Source organism: Lepisosteus platostomus, chromosome 9 (assembly GCF_059453375.1).
Source record: "Lepisosteus platostomus isolate fLepPlt1 chromosome 9, fLepPlt1.hap1, whole genome shotgun sequence".
Lineage (NCBI taxonomy): Eukaryota > Metazoa > Chordata > Actinopteri > Semionotiformes > Lepisosteidae > Lepisosteus > Lepisosteus platostomus.
The window spans coordinates 6,983,717-6,997,344 of record NC_142619.1 but is presented as its reverse complement, the minus strand read 5'-3'; the positions used below and the strand labels follow the sequence as shown (position 1 = coordinate 6,997,344).

At 38.0% G+C, this 13,628-nt stretch overlaps 1 protein-coding gene across 1 annotated transcript in view; it reads left to right on the top strand.

The window, feature by feature from the left end:
- Positions 1 to 13,628, top strand: part of kcnq1.2 (potassium voltage-gated channel, KQT-like subfamily, member 1.2) — a 286,806-nt gene that overhangs the window by 102,947 nt on the left and 170,231 nt on the right. The window lies entirely within an intron of this gene.

Genomic DNA, 13,628 nt, shown 5'->3' with positions numbered 1-13,628 from the left:
TAAGTACAGTATGTGCACATGCACACACAGTCACACATCTTTTGACAAAATGCATCAGCAAGAAGCTTTGCACCAAAATCATTTCACGTGGAAATGTTAACGAGCCAAGGTGTCAGAAGTCATGCTGACCACGGATGTAATGCAAGTTTAACTAGTCTGAACAAACAGTCATATCATCCTGCAACTCATGGCTTGCAGCCCACTGAAGCTCAGCAAGTGTGAGCCTCACCAGTACCTGGATGGGAGACCTCCCGAAAAAAAATGAAGGCTGCTGCTGGAAGACGTGTTAGTGGTCTGTAATGGCATAGTGGTGTGTGGGTCCTAATGCCCCAGTATAGTGACGGGGACACTATAAAAAGGCGACACTCTTCGGATGAGACGTTAAACCGAGGTCCTGATTCTCTGTGGTCATTAAAAATCCCAGGGCATTTCTCGAAAACAGAAGGGAGGTAATAATAATTAAATAATAATAATATAATAATAATAATAATAATAATAATTGCTTACAGTTATATAGCGCTTTTCTTGACACTCCACTCAAAGCGCTTTACAGGTAATGGGGACTCCCCTCCCCATTATGATGCGACGGCAGCCATAGTGCGCCAGAACGCTCACCACACATCAGCTAGGTAACCTCAGTTTCCTGGTCAAAATTCCCGTTGGCCTTTACCAATCATAGCCTCCTAATAACCCCCATCTCTGAACTGGCTTCATCACTCTGTTCTCCCCCCCACTAAGAGCTGGTGTGTGGTGAGAGTACTGGAGCATCATCCAGGTGGGTGCTGCACATTGGTGGTGGAGGGGAGTCCCCATTACCTGTGTTCAGAAAAGCACTATATAAGTGTAAGCAATTTATTCTTCTTATTATCAAACATTTGCTTCAAAATGGCATTGCTGTGCAAATACTTCTTTGCCCCTACTTTGAGCTTGGTAATCAGGTGCTGATTTGTTTGCCCAAGTGCTTTGTATCATGATCAGAATCATCTTATTTTGAAAAAAGCACATAGACCATAGAAACTAACATGAAAGTGTACAGCTGAACTTCTGTCATACCGCATACTGTACACTATACAGTATGTACTGTATACTGTTTGTTCTGTATCCATCTGCCTTTCATCTAACTCACACATTGGGTGTGGAATTTAATTTTAATTTTAAGCAGTAGTGGGAGCATGTTATACCACAACTGACAATACATGACTCATGATATCTACAGTACCTGTATTTACATAAAAAATATCCTGCTTCAGACACATTTTTGTATTAATTTTTTTTTTACCTTGTAAAATTCTAAAGGAACGTTTTGTGAACTTTTATGTTGGTGTGTTACTGTATATAAATGAAAGCTGTCATAAATTAATAACTTTAAATGACTAGTTGTTTGTGATCCTGAAGCCTGAAGGCTATTCAAATAACCTGTTCTTAATTAGTCATACAGAGGATCATGAGGATAAGCAGGCCATTTGAGTAGACTGTCCACTTATTTTATGAGGCTGTTATTGTTTGTTCATCACAAAATGTTCTTGGGTTTACAGGACCTTTATTTCTTCATAAATGTCAAGACCTTGCAGCCTGGTGGTTTTATAGTACATGTACATCCTTGATTTTCTTTTCTTGCCTTAAAAGACATGCTCGCAGGCACATTAGTTTGAATCATTAGGTTTAATCTCGAAACAGGATTGATTAAATCCCCTTATTCTTGAGCACAGTTCACATTTAAAAGGATTTCCAGCACAATCTCTGACTTGAGCTACCCTATGACTTGTGGTCATGATAGATGGTTCCCGTGCCATATTGCCCAGATTATACTCATTAGTGATCAGTGTTATTTTAAAAAGGTTCATGGCACAAAACAACTTTACTTACCTAAAGTTAATGCAGAAATATTTTTAGCTTTATTTTCATTGGACATAAAAGAAACCTCAGTTAATCTTCTCAGTTCGGCAGTATAATGAGATTGCAATTGAAGACTTTGGGGGTTTAAAAACTTAACTTGTGTCACAGTGTGCAGGGGTTGTGGATCACAACAGTCACACTATCTGATATGTGTGTTTCTAGTGAATTTTTACCACTTTATTATTACAAGTAGGGAGCTGCGTCAACATGAGTAGGCTGCAAAGGAACAGGTAACAAGTTTATTCCATGCTGAAAAGAGAAGAAAGGAAACAACGTTTCAACTGTGGAGCCTTCTTCGGGTGTCACACCTAAAGAAGGCTCCAGAGCCGAAACATTGCGTTTCCTTTCTTTTCTTTTCAGCATGGAATAAACCCATTTCCGGTTGCTTTATTATTACTATTGACAAGTACTGTAAGTATAATTATATACAGTATATCATCTGTGGTTTCCTGTTGGCATTTTTCAAAGCAATACCATTATTTTGTGTAATTCTGTATGAAATAACAGATGTTTCAGCATTTGCTGTTCCACGAGAGCAACACGTGACAACTTTTGTATTTTGTATTTTTAAGCGATATGCATAGTAACTCAGCTCAAACTATTAGGTTCAGATCTCCAAATCTCATTTTTTCCAAGTGTAAAAAAGAAAAAGTTTCTCTTATCTCCCTATGTCACCCATATTTTATGCCTTGTCTTCTTGAAACATCTGTTTTTTGTTTATATAGTGAAAACAATAACTATTCATACTTATTCTATGATACAGTACATACTCAAATAACTCAGATGGACCATAACAATCAGGTACTGTTTATAAAGCATACCTTAATTTTGTACTACAGTATAAACCCAATTACATTAGATGTCTCAGCATATTTAGATTAAAAATATAAAATTTGAACATAGAAAATATTTCATCTGAAGAGATGTCTTCACAATTTTGCTCCCATTCTAAATTCATGTCTTAGTATCTTCCTAGTAGAAAAGCAATAGCCTGGTGTCTTGGTGATCTCTTTATCAGAGTGGTACAGTATGTTAGCTTGGAGACATGAGTAATGGCTACAGATGCTGCTGTTTTACTGCCATTTAAGCCAGATGTTAAAGAAAACAAGATCATTTGGGGTAACAGGTAGGGCTATAAGTGTTTTGCACTATTTCAGACTTCATAGTAATCTTAATTAGGCACATGTAGTCTTAATTAAAGGCAGACTAAAGGGCACATTCCTAATTGGAACCAATAATGCTCAAAACAAGTCCCTGAGAGTGATTAAATTGATTTTTGAGTTGAGTTAGAAATCTAACTTTAAAGTTAATTTACACATCTGTGCAAAACAGTAAATTTCCATATTCAATTAAGTAATCATATTACATACTTTGTCCCTAAGAATAAAAACGGTCATTTATTTGATTGAAGTTTTACAAATACATTAAACATAAAGGATATCTTTGACCTACAAAAATAGTTTGATTGACTTAATGGTGGAGTGATACTTTTTGTATTTTATGCTGTTTTATTGCTTTGGCATGAAATGACTTTTGAAGCTGCACTTTTTTCTTTATTAAAATATATACAGTAGTGTTAAACCTAAGATTTAATTTCTAAGTAGTAATTAAATGAAGATTGAATTATTAATTAAGGTTTTCATAAGAGGACGAAATTGGAGAAAATGGTCGAATAAACAGAATGGTAATAGAAACTGTTTACCCAAAATTGTTCTCAGGTGGTTTGTGTTAAATCCAGAACAAATTGAATTAAAGAACAAAATACTCCTATGTGGATAAGCCTTCCACACTTGATCGATGTTATACGCAATGGAGTACATTCTGAATTATTTACAGATTAGAAAAAACTGAATTTGTCAGCAATACAGGGTATTTTCAGTTCACAGTCAGTAATATAGACAGTTCTGGCTGAGGCAGTCTCACTTATATGATCTCCTTCAGCAGAGACCAACCCATTTTCTTCTGTACTGAGTTCCATTTCTGCAGGTTTTCAGAAACAATTAATAGGGTTTATCAAGCTCCAGTATATTTTCATTACAAAGTCTGTGACAGAGTTTTCTGTGGTTTGTTCCCATACTGGAGAATGTCTTACCCAAACTTGATAGAAACTCTGAATCTTTAGGTTGTTTTGCATCATCTTGAAATCATACTTTGTTTAGGCCTTTCAACACCCTGAATAAACTTTTCTTCCTTCATTGTATACAGTATGAGATGTGATATTGTTGCATTTATAGTTTCATAGCCTCCCGATGGGGACATCTTATTTAAATAAAAGGTTTTGGCTGTTACCACATCATAAGTTTACTGAAAATGACTTGTAAGTGTATTTTGTGTTTAGAAGACAATGCACAGCCAAAGCTCAAAGCGCTTTACAGGTAATGGGGTCTCCCCTCCACCACCACCAATGTGCAGCATCCATCATCCAGGTGGGGCTGCACATTGGTGGTGGTGGAGGGGAGACCCCATTATCTGTAAAGCGCTTTGAGTGGAGTGTCCAGAAAAGCGCTATATAAGTGTTAGTTGTTGTTGTTGTTGTTGTTGTTGTTATTATTATTAAAACCCTTATATCAAAGAAGTCCACCTCAGTCAGTAAGGGTGTTCTGTCATAATTATAGATGGATAAAAAAGAAAGGGTTCTCTTTTCTGAAGCGCTGTTCTGGAAACTGTAGCCGCTGAATTCTGTCAAGTCTGCAGGGAGACGACAGAGATTTTCACTTTGTCTTTCACTTGACTGGTCTGGCAAAGAATATCACGGAGCACGAGTTGCGTGACATGTGTCCGTCTGCAGATCAAGCTGTGGAGGCCGCAGGGGGAGTGTTGAGGCCGTCATTAATTTTCCTCTGAACTCTCCAAACTTGTGATCTCTCGGCGCGAGCCCTGTGATCGCAGCAGCGCGCATCGTAAAACCTCAGCTTAATTGCTCAGGCTTGCAGAAACTTTTCTTCGGTGCAGCGTTCAGACACAAAGACAAGCGCTGAGCGCATCCTGCTCGGACCCCCACAAGGTCAAATGTGTGGGTCAATAGGAAGATGTTACCACATGCTTGTGAATGGGAATGCAGCCTGGTTTCAGGAGACCTCTCACTGGCTCACTTAAGGATCCATTTGATTCCTCCTTGATCTGAAATTCGGAAGCTAGGATTCCAAAGCCTCTTGGCGTGGGGAGCCCTAATCCCGGGGTCAGTGTAAGTGGGGCCAACCAGTTTAAAATTAAATTGAAATGTGAAAAGTACTGTATACACAAATACTAGCTCTTAACAACCTATAACTAAATTTCCCCACAACGTCTGGGTGAGGCACCTTCAGCACAGTCAAACCTTAATAAATGTATAAACGGCTTTAAAAAACAAGCTAGAATAATTATTTTGATTGGATGCAAAATTCCAAACTGTATTGCAGGACAGCCCTATTAATTTAATAGCGGCATTTACATTCATGAGAGGAAAATGGATTATTGACAGTTTCAGTCTTGGGCCAAAACATTGAGAGGATGCTCGATCCCAGTTCTGCTAGAATATAGCAGTGATTCACCTCCTAACAATTTCTTTCACCACATCAATGAAAACTCAAGAAATATTTTATCACACTTGGAGGTATACATATTGTTTGTGCTTTCCCTATTCTAACATTTCCATCATTATTTGAAGAATGACCTTCAGTGGCCCTTCAAAGCATTTGCACTGTAAGCCTCCTGTATCTATTGTAGCAGTGGATCTGTGTAACCTTTGGCCAGTATAGCGTGTGTGGTCTGTCCTTCAGTGCAGTATTCCTTACACAAGTTCAGTGGGATGTTTTAACAAATCACTTTATAGAAATCAATTTGATTTCTTCGCCAACACGCATCTAAATAAGTCTGAGTGCAGATCTGCATCAGCATACGTTGACTGAAAATGCACAAGTAAAAATTTAATCCCACGTTGAAATGTAGAAAGACCTTTACTTTTTTGTTACTTTGTGTCTAAATAAGACCATTAGGAATCTCTGTGTGTATATGTACAGTACATAACCACAGGCAGTAACAAACATAGGATTAAAGACTTTATATTTACAGTGATTCACAAGAGAAAATAATCTTTACAGTAATAAACATTTCAAAAAACTCCTTGCCAACAACCATGACAAATCACATTACTGCACACCAATTTGTTCTCTGTCTTATTAGCAGTAGCAGAACTGGTTAATTACATTATTCCAATAAAACAACCTAATTTTAAGTACTACACATTAACAACTGTAAAATACACAACATAGTTGAAAATGTACTGTAAAACCTATTGATGAGCTACATTCAGTATTTCAAGCCTCTTTATACGGAGGTATTTTGAAATATTAAATTATTTGTCACGTCAATTTTCCAAAGACTAAATACGACCTATAGCATGGAACCCATGTTTTGTATTAACAAGAGAGCTGGGTGTAGATGGCTGTTTATAATCTATCTGCATGTTTGTCTGAATCACAGAGATAAAAATGCTTGGATGAGTTTGAATGGTGTCAAATGGTGAACAGAGCAGAATGTGACTTTAACATACAGTATGCACACTTTCTAGCAAAAAGCCTGTTTTTCAATTAAAAAACCAGCACTACTCTTTCAGGCCGTAAGTGGGACTGAAATAAGCATCACAGCAGAAAGTGTATGGGCTTGTGTTGCAACAGCTTTCTTTCTGCCAGCTTGCCAAGTGCTAAATAAGCTTTCTCTGGCAATCCTGTTTTATTACATCATCTCTACCACAATTGGAAATGTGACATTACTTGGCTTAAGATAAGGCTGCCTGGAATTTGAACAAAGCTTTTGTTTTGCTGGTTTCTAAAATTATATAGTCGCTGTTAATCCTGTATTGGAGGTGGGGAAGAGAGTGTTAGTAGTTTAGTCTGTTTTAGTTTGAAGACGTTTCTGTGACCTGTAAGGCCCTAAAGGCAATAAATGCTTGTCAACTTCGTACGTACCTGAAGGGAATGAAGAAGCATCATCTTCTTATTATTATGCTTGATTATCTAAACTGGATTGTGTTTTTCTAAAACCAAGTCGCATGTGCCCTCGTTTTGTACAAATGCAAACTGGGTCAGAAAAACAGAGTAACAGTGCTGGAGGGATTTTCTGCATATAGGAGACTGGTACAGAGTAGATCTATCTATTGTGAGGGATGTAATAAACCTATTACTTTAGTATAGTATAGCAGTAGAGTATAGTTCAGTATAGTATAGCAGTATAGTTGGTGGAACTCTGAGTTCCATCCATCCATTTTCTAACTGCCTTATCCAGGGCATGGTTGCGTGGGAGAAAATAATCTAACACTGCAAGCAATAGGCGCAAGGCAGGATATACCTTGGATGGGACGCCAGTCCATCACAAGGCACACACAGACACAGGATACATACAGTATCCACTCATACCAAGGCCAGCTTTCCCAGAAGTCAATTAACCTACCAGCAAGTCTTTGGACTGTGAGAGGAAACCCACATGAACATGGGGAGAACATATAAACTCCACACAGACAGCACCCCAGGATTTGAACCAGGGCCCCAGCACCATGAGGCAGCAATCCAAACCACTGCGCCACGGTGCCACCCAGCTCTGAGTTACATGAACAACTCAATTACAACACATGTTTTACTACTATCTGCAGTATATACTGTGAAATGCCATATTTTACATTCCGTTTGGAAGGTTGAATGTGACAAATGAAAGAAGCTTTTATGGTGGTGAACAAAATTCCAGGGGTATTAAAAAAGATAATTTGCTCCTGTCTCATGTAACCTTACAAAAACTGGGTTACATGATCTAGTAGTCGGGACATCTGCAAAGTGTGCCATACAGTACATTTAATTTCTGCTATGTAAGTTGGTGCAGGCCATGTTTAATGATACAATACATGCTGTATGTTATGTTCCTAGCATCCAGTTCTTCTTGCCTGGTTTCAAAACACCGTTATTGAACAAAATTATTAATGTAAAGCTCAATATACTGAAATTTTTTACGAGTCAGTTTCTTGTTGTGGTTATGCACTGTATATGCTTTTTGAAGTTATTCCTTTCACAGACTCTATATAATAATAATAATAATAAACTTTATTTTATATAGCGCCTTTAAAAGTGGCTTCTCAAAGCGCTTTACAGGATGACAATAACAATAAATAAGAAGACTACAACAATAAATAAGAAGATTTCACAAGATAAGACACCATTTCAATTAAAACAATACAACAATAACAATAGAGGAGACCGTGGAAGGTGGTACTAAGAAGAGCAGAGGGGTGAAGAATGGAACCAGTTAAGTAAAGGCTTTTCTGAAGAAGAAGGTTTTGAGTCTGGATTTGAAGGAGTTTAGAGAAGGTGACTCTCTGATATCCTTGGGCAAAGAGTTCCAGAGCTTGGGGGCATAGCAGGAGAAGGCCCTGTCGCCCATACAATGTAGACGGGCTTGGGGGACAGTAAGGAGGGCAGAATTTGAAGAGCGGAGGTTCAAATTCTGAAGGATATAAAACCTTATCATTATAGTCATTGAGCACATAGGAAAATGGCAAGCTCTGATATGGTGAATGGCCTTATCCCAATATAAACAGTTCTAATATCCTTAATAGTTTTCTCAAATATTGTACAAATTAAGAACTGCTTGGTGCATCACATTTTGTAAAAAAAAAAAAGACCATGGACTTAACTTATTGAGAATGTTTTCACTTATTGCTAAAGTGAAAACATTTTAAGTGCCTAGAGTTCAGCTAGCCAAAATCTAATCATGTGAGGGATGCAAACTATACAATTTGTTTCAATAAGATGCAGAAAAAACAGACATAAAAAAAATAAATAATTCCTTACACTTATAAAGCACTTTTCTGGACACTCCACTCACAACGCTTTACAGGTAATGGGGATCCCCTCCACCACCACCAATGTGCAGCCCCACCTGGGTGATGCAACAGCAGCCGTAGTGCACCAGTCCACTCACCTTACATCAACTATTAGGGGGGAGGAGAACAGAGTGATGAAGCCAGTTCATGGATGGGGATTATTTGGAGGTCATGGCTGGTAAGGGCCAATTGTAAATTTGGCCAGGACACTGGGCTTACACCCCTACTCTTTTCAAGAAACTGTTTGGGATTTTTAATGACCACAGAAAGTCAGGACCTCAGTTTTACGTCTCATCCGAAGGATGGCACCTTTTTACAGTATAGTGTCCCCGTCACTATACTGGAGCATTAGTACCACATAGACCACAGGGTTAGCACCCCCTACTGGCCCCACTAACACCTCTTCCGGCAGCAACCTTAGTTTTTCCCATGAGGTCTCCCATCCAGGTACTGACCAGGCTCACACCTGCTGAGCTTTAGTGGGTTGCCAGTTGTGAGCTGCAGGGTGATATGGCTGTAAATAAAAATAGGTGAATTTATTTAATAACTTTGACCAGACTTAGGCTTCTAAAGGAAGACTTGCAGTAGAGCTGTGAGTACCGTAGTTCATAAGAAGGTCTGGGGGTAAGTTCATATTTTCATCTGTCATCTTTCAGAATTAGTGCTCTTGAAATACATAATCATCAAAGTAAAGAACTGACCACCAGGGTGCGCTGCTGTGCCATGTTAATGCATCAGGAGCTCCCGGGCATTGGAGTGCAGATGACATTATATGATAGCATATGATGATTAATATATGCCATCTGCTACTAATAAGGTGTTTTCCCAGTGCTTATTTGAAGAGTTATGTTCTTCAACATGGATCAATATTGCTTGGCTGTATTGTAACTCTAGTCCACTTGATATTTAATGGAAACAATATATAAAAAACAATAAGCGTTTGTAAATATAGCAATTAACCATGGCATTCATGTGAATTAAACTGCAGCCCATAGATGGAGAAATTAATACAACAATGCTACAAATCATATGTAATAATGGAACCCCTGTGCATTTGCTAGCTAATGACAGAGGGCTGATTATAGGATAGAGTGTCACTGCTAATGCTATACAGTATATAGTCTTTGTAAAAAAAAAAGTCCACATTTTCTTGAGATCAGGAAAAAGTTGTTGTATTGCAATACACAACAAAACGTCAAATGCATTTTTAATTATTCAGAATGCAGCTAGTGTCTCATTTTAGTAAATGTGCCCCAGTGTCATAAAGTAAATGGGCTGTAAGATCATTGAAACCTGAATAAAATATTTTAACAGCTATAGGAACAGGCAGCACAAGAGGGCATTTCTTAACCATGCATGGACGTGTTGCTGGGAGAAAGCCTGAACGCTGAAAGCTGAGGTTCTGTGTATCACTGGAAAATGTGCTTCTGTTACATTCTGAGCCAAGACTGCTGTGAGGCTTGTGGCTATTGCAGTTCAGACACCTACAGTAGGCCTCAGAGCCCTTTCCCAAGTGCAGGGGGGCCTTGATAATCATTGCAGTGCCTCCAGGCACACATATATACACACACAAGATGTGACAGATGACTCTTAGTTTCATCAAGAGTGAAGCCTGGGTCGGGGATGTGTCATCACTCTCCTTGTGTCGTCACAGCTGTCCATTTTTTCCAACTTTGAGAATCCAGAGCTTAACCTACACACCTGGCTGCTCCCAAGGACTCTCCGTTGTCAACAGATGCTTTATCTATCTGGGGGAGTCTTAAAAAAACCAAATATTTACATTATTTGTACAGTATATCCTTTAAAACTGCAACCTGGAGCACAGTGTTTCAGGAATGTAACATAATATGTTGGCACACAGTATTGTTTGTGGTTATGACACTGCTGTGCTAATGTTTGGGATGCTGCATTACCGCGCGACATAGTTTTTTGACGGCTCAGCCAGTTTGTGTCAGTTCTTTGAAATGCACAATAAAGGGCGGACGTGCCAAACATGTCCACTACAGTCTCTGTGATATAACAAATACAAGGTCGCACTTTCTGACATTTCTAGTTTCTTCACTGACTAAATGTTTGACCTTTCTAACAGCTGTTGTGTGGTTGGGTTAGGTTTTTTAACTTGGTTATGAACAAACTTTTAATCCAAAAGAAAGAGGAGATAAAGGAAATCAAGCTCAGTGTGAGGTTTGGGGCACATTCTCTCTTTCCACCATCTCTTGTGTCCATCTCTTCTGTCTTCTTGTCTCCATGGCCACAGGTGCTAAGGTGGACCTAACTGAATGTCTGTCTCCTTAAGCTATACGCCATCAAAAAAAGGAGGTATTGGTGAGGGCAAATATCCTATTTACAGTACATCAAGCTTGGGCAAAATTTGCTTTAAGAACGTATGAGTTTCAAATGAGTATCTTTTTAAGAAATGTTAGATCGCTGATTCTACCATTGCACACTTAAAGAGAGCCACAGTCATTGTCTTGTATACTGCTCTCTCCAGCAGATGCTCAATTTAAGTCTAAATTGAAAACCTCTTTTGTCAAAGGAGTTTTATATAAGCAATTTGCTAAACCCACTTTTTTTTTTCCCCTTCCAGGGACAGAGAACGAGAGACATGATAGCAAAATAAATGGTTAAGTTTGTTAAAACAGCTGGAAAATAGCTCAGAGGCTTGGATGCAAGCGATCCATCAGTTCATCAGATCTTTGATGCACTCCAAAAATAGGCTCTGTTACACTGAATGCTTTTGTCAAGTAGGTCTTACAGGCACAGCTAAGCGTCCAAGTTTTGTTTTATTTTTGGTTACTTCTGAGTTGCTTATCTGGCAAGCCCTCTTTTTTGAGGAAGAAAAATAGAACTTTTTTGTTATGAAAGCACCAAGTTGTTTGGTGGTGTCAGCATATAAGTACATGAAAAAAGACCCACATCGAGTTTTTTTTCAGACTTTAAGGCTCTTGAACATGAAAAATAGCTAGAAAAGGAAAGCATGTGGTCTGATGCAGTTCAGCTCTCACCAGATATACAGTAGTACACAGGGATAAATACCTTTACACCTCTTTCAGAAGATTTATTAAAGAAATCTTAGAGAAAATTTGCCCAGAATATGTATAAAATAATTGAAGTGATCATTAAAAAGAAGAAAGTCTCTTATGTTTGATTCAAATATTTAAATAAATCTGCCAACAAGTCTGAGACATTTTACCTTTTGGTAGGTTCAAAAAGTGCCAATATCATTTTCCATTTTGCATATTATTCTTGGGACAGGTGTTATTAATATTAGGAAAACTATGATGCCCTTCTTAAATAGACTCTGATTTCCTGGCACAAAATGATAAACACACAATCATGATTTGCTCTGTTTTAAACACAGTAGCGTTCCCCTTAAGAGACATCCTAGCTTTGCTTTGGGTAATATGAGGAAGAGCACAAGTACTGCTTACTGCAGTCTACAGAGTGGAACTACTGCAGTTCTCTGCTTGTGGAGCATTTCAATTTACAGAGAGTGGAAAAAACTCAATTTTCATTTCCCAATGTTATGTTGTTTTCTGATGTCCCAGAGGAAACTACTGTAGAGACTCATATTTAGCACTTATCCTGCTCTATGTATGTTAAATTAGTAAGAGTAATTGTAGACATGGTCTACTCCATATTTCTTAATAGTATTTTCTATTAATGGTGCAATATGTTAGAGTACTTCATGAAATGTTGTTTTCTGCAATGTTGTGGTTGACAAATGAGAGCTTTGTGGCTATTCTATTCTATTTGGCTATTTTTATTTACGTTTTCCTCTATTTTCTTTTTGAAAAAAAAAAACTTTATTTGTATTAACAAACAAATCCTACTCAAGAGTAACCAAAGATAAAAATGCAAGATGGAGATTTGGATTCTACGCACTGTTTCTGTGAGAGTTATCATATGAGAGTAAACTCGTGTTATTTTCCTAATCTAACCAGAATCATTACAGGGGCTTTGTATATCTTAAAGTCATACAGAGCAATGAAATGAAAACCTAGATCCTTGTGTAGTATGCCCTAGAGCTCTTGTCTGTCTGTTATGTCTATTACTCATATATTAACCAGGAGGACAACACCAGGGTGAGGAATTTCAGTGTGGATTGACTTTCTTTAGCAAATATCCCACTCATTTATGGTGTCAAAACAAATTAAGCAGAACAGGTTTGTCTGTATTAGTTTTCTGTTCCATTATTTGGTGCTAAAGCCCACACACTTTATGTTCAGCACTGTACGTGTAAATGAAGTGTTTCTGCTGGTGTTCTTTTTACTCATTTCATGCTCAACTTTGAACCTGGCTAATCCTAAGGGCTTTCCTACATTGGGAACCAGTTTGCAATCTTCAAACTCTCACTTACAGTAAAAATTAAATTTAAAATGGAGCTGACAGGGTAAGCTCCGTGAAATAGTTCATATACCATTATTGGCTTGCCTTTCAGAACACAAATGCAAAATTAATACAAGTTTTAAATCCTGTGGGGTCCGCAACAGGCAGCACTCATTTCAGGGACCTTATAACCCCATACAGTATATCAAGAAGAAGAGGGAATGAGTTGAGTTTTAAACAAAGTAGAGAGTAGTTGCACAGGAAAAAAAACAGAGGTCAGAGAAAATAGTGGTGTTGCTAGGATACTCCTTACAAGGGTAACAATGAACAGAAAAAAACCTTTATCATACTGTGTCCTCTTTAAATCATTTAAACCTTAATGAGAAGAGTGGCAGTATGTTAGAAAGGGGAAAATCGGTTTAAGGTGGGAGAGACTTATTTCTTACTTAATTTTCTGAATGGAAAGAGAGAGATAAGTAAGCAAAGAAAGGAAGAATTGTCTTGTCCCTTTTAACTCACAGCTTTTCTTAAAGAGTTTCATACAGTATAGAAGAGC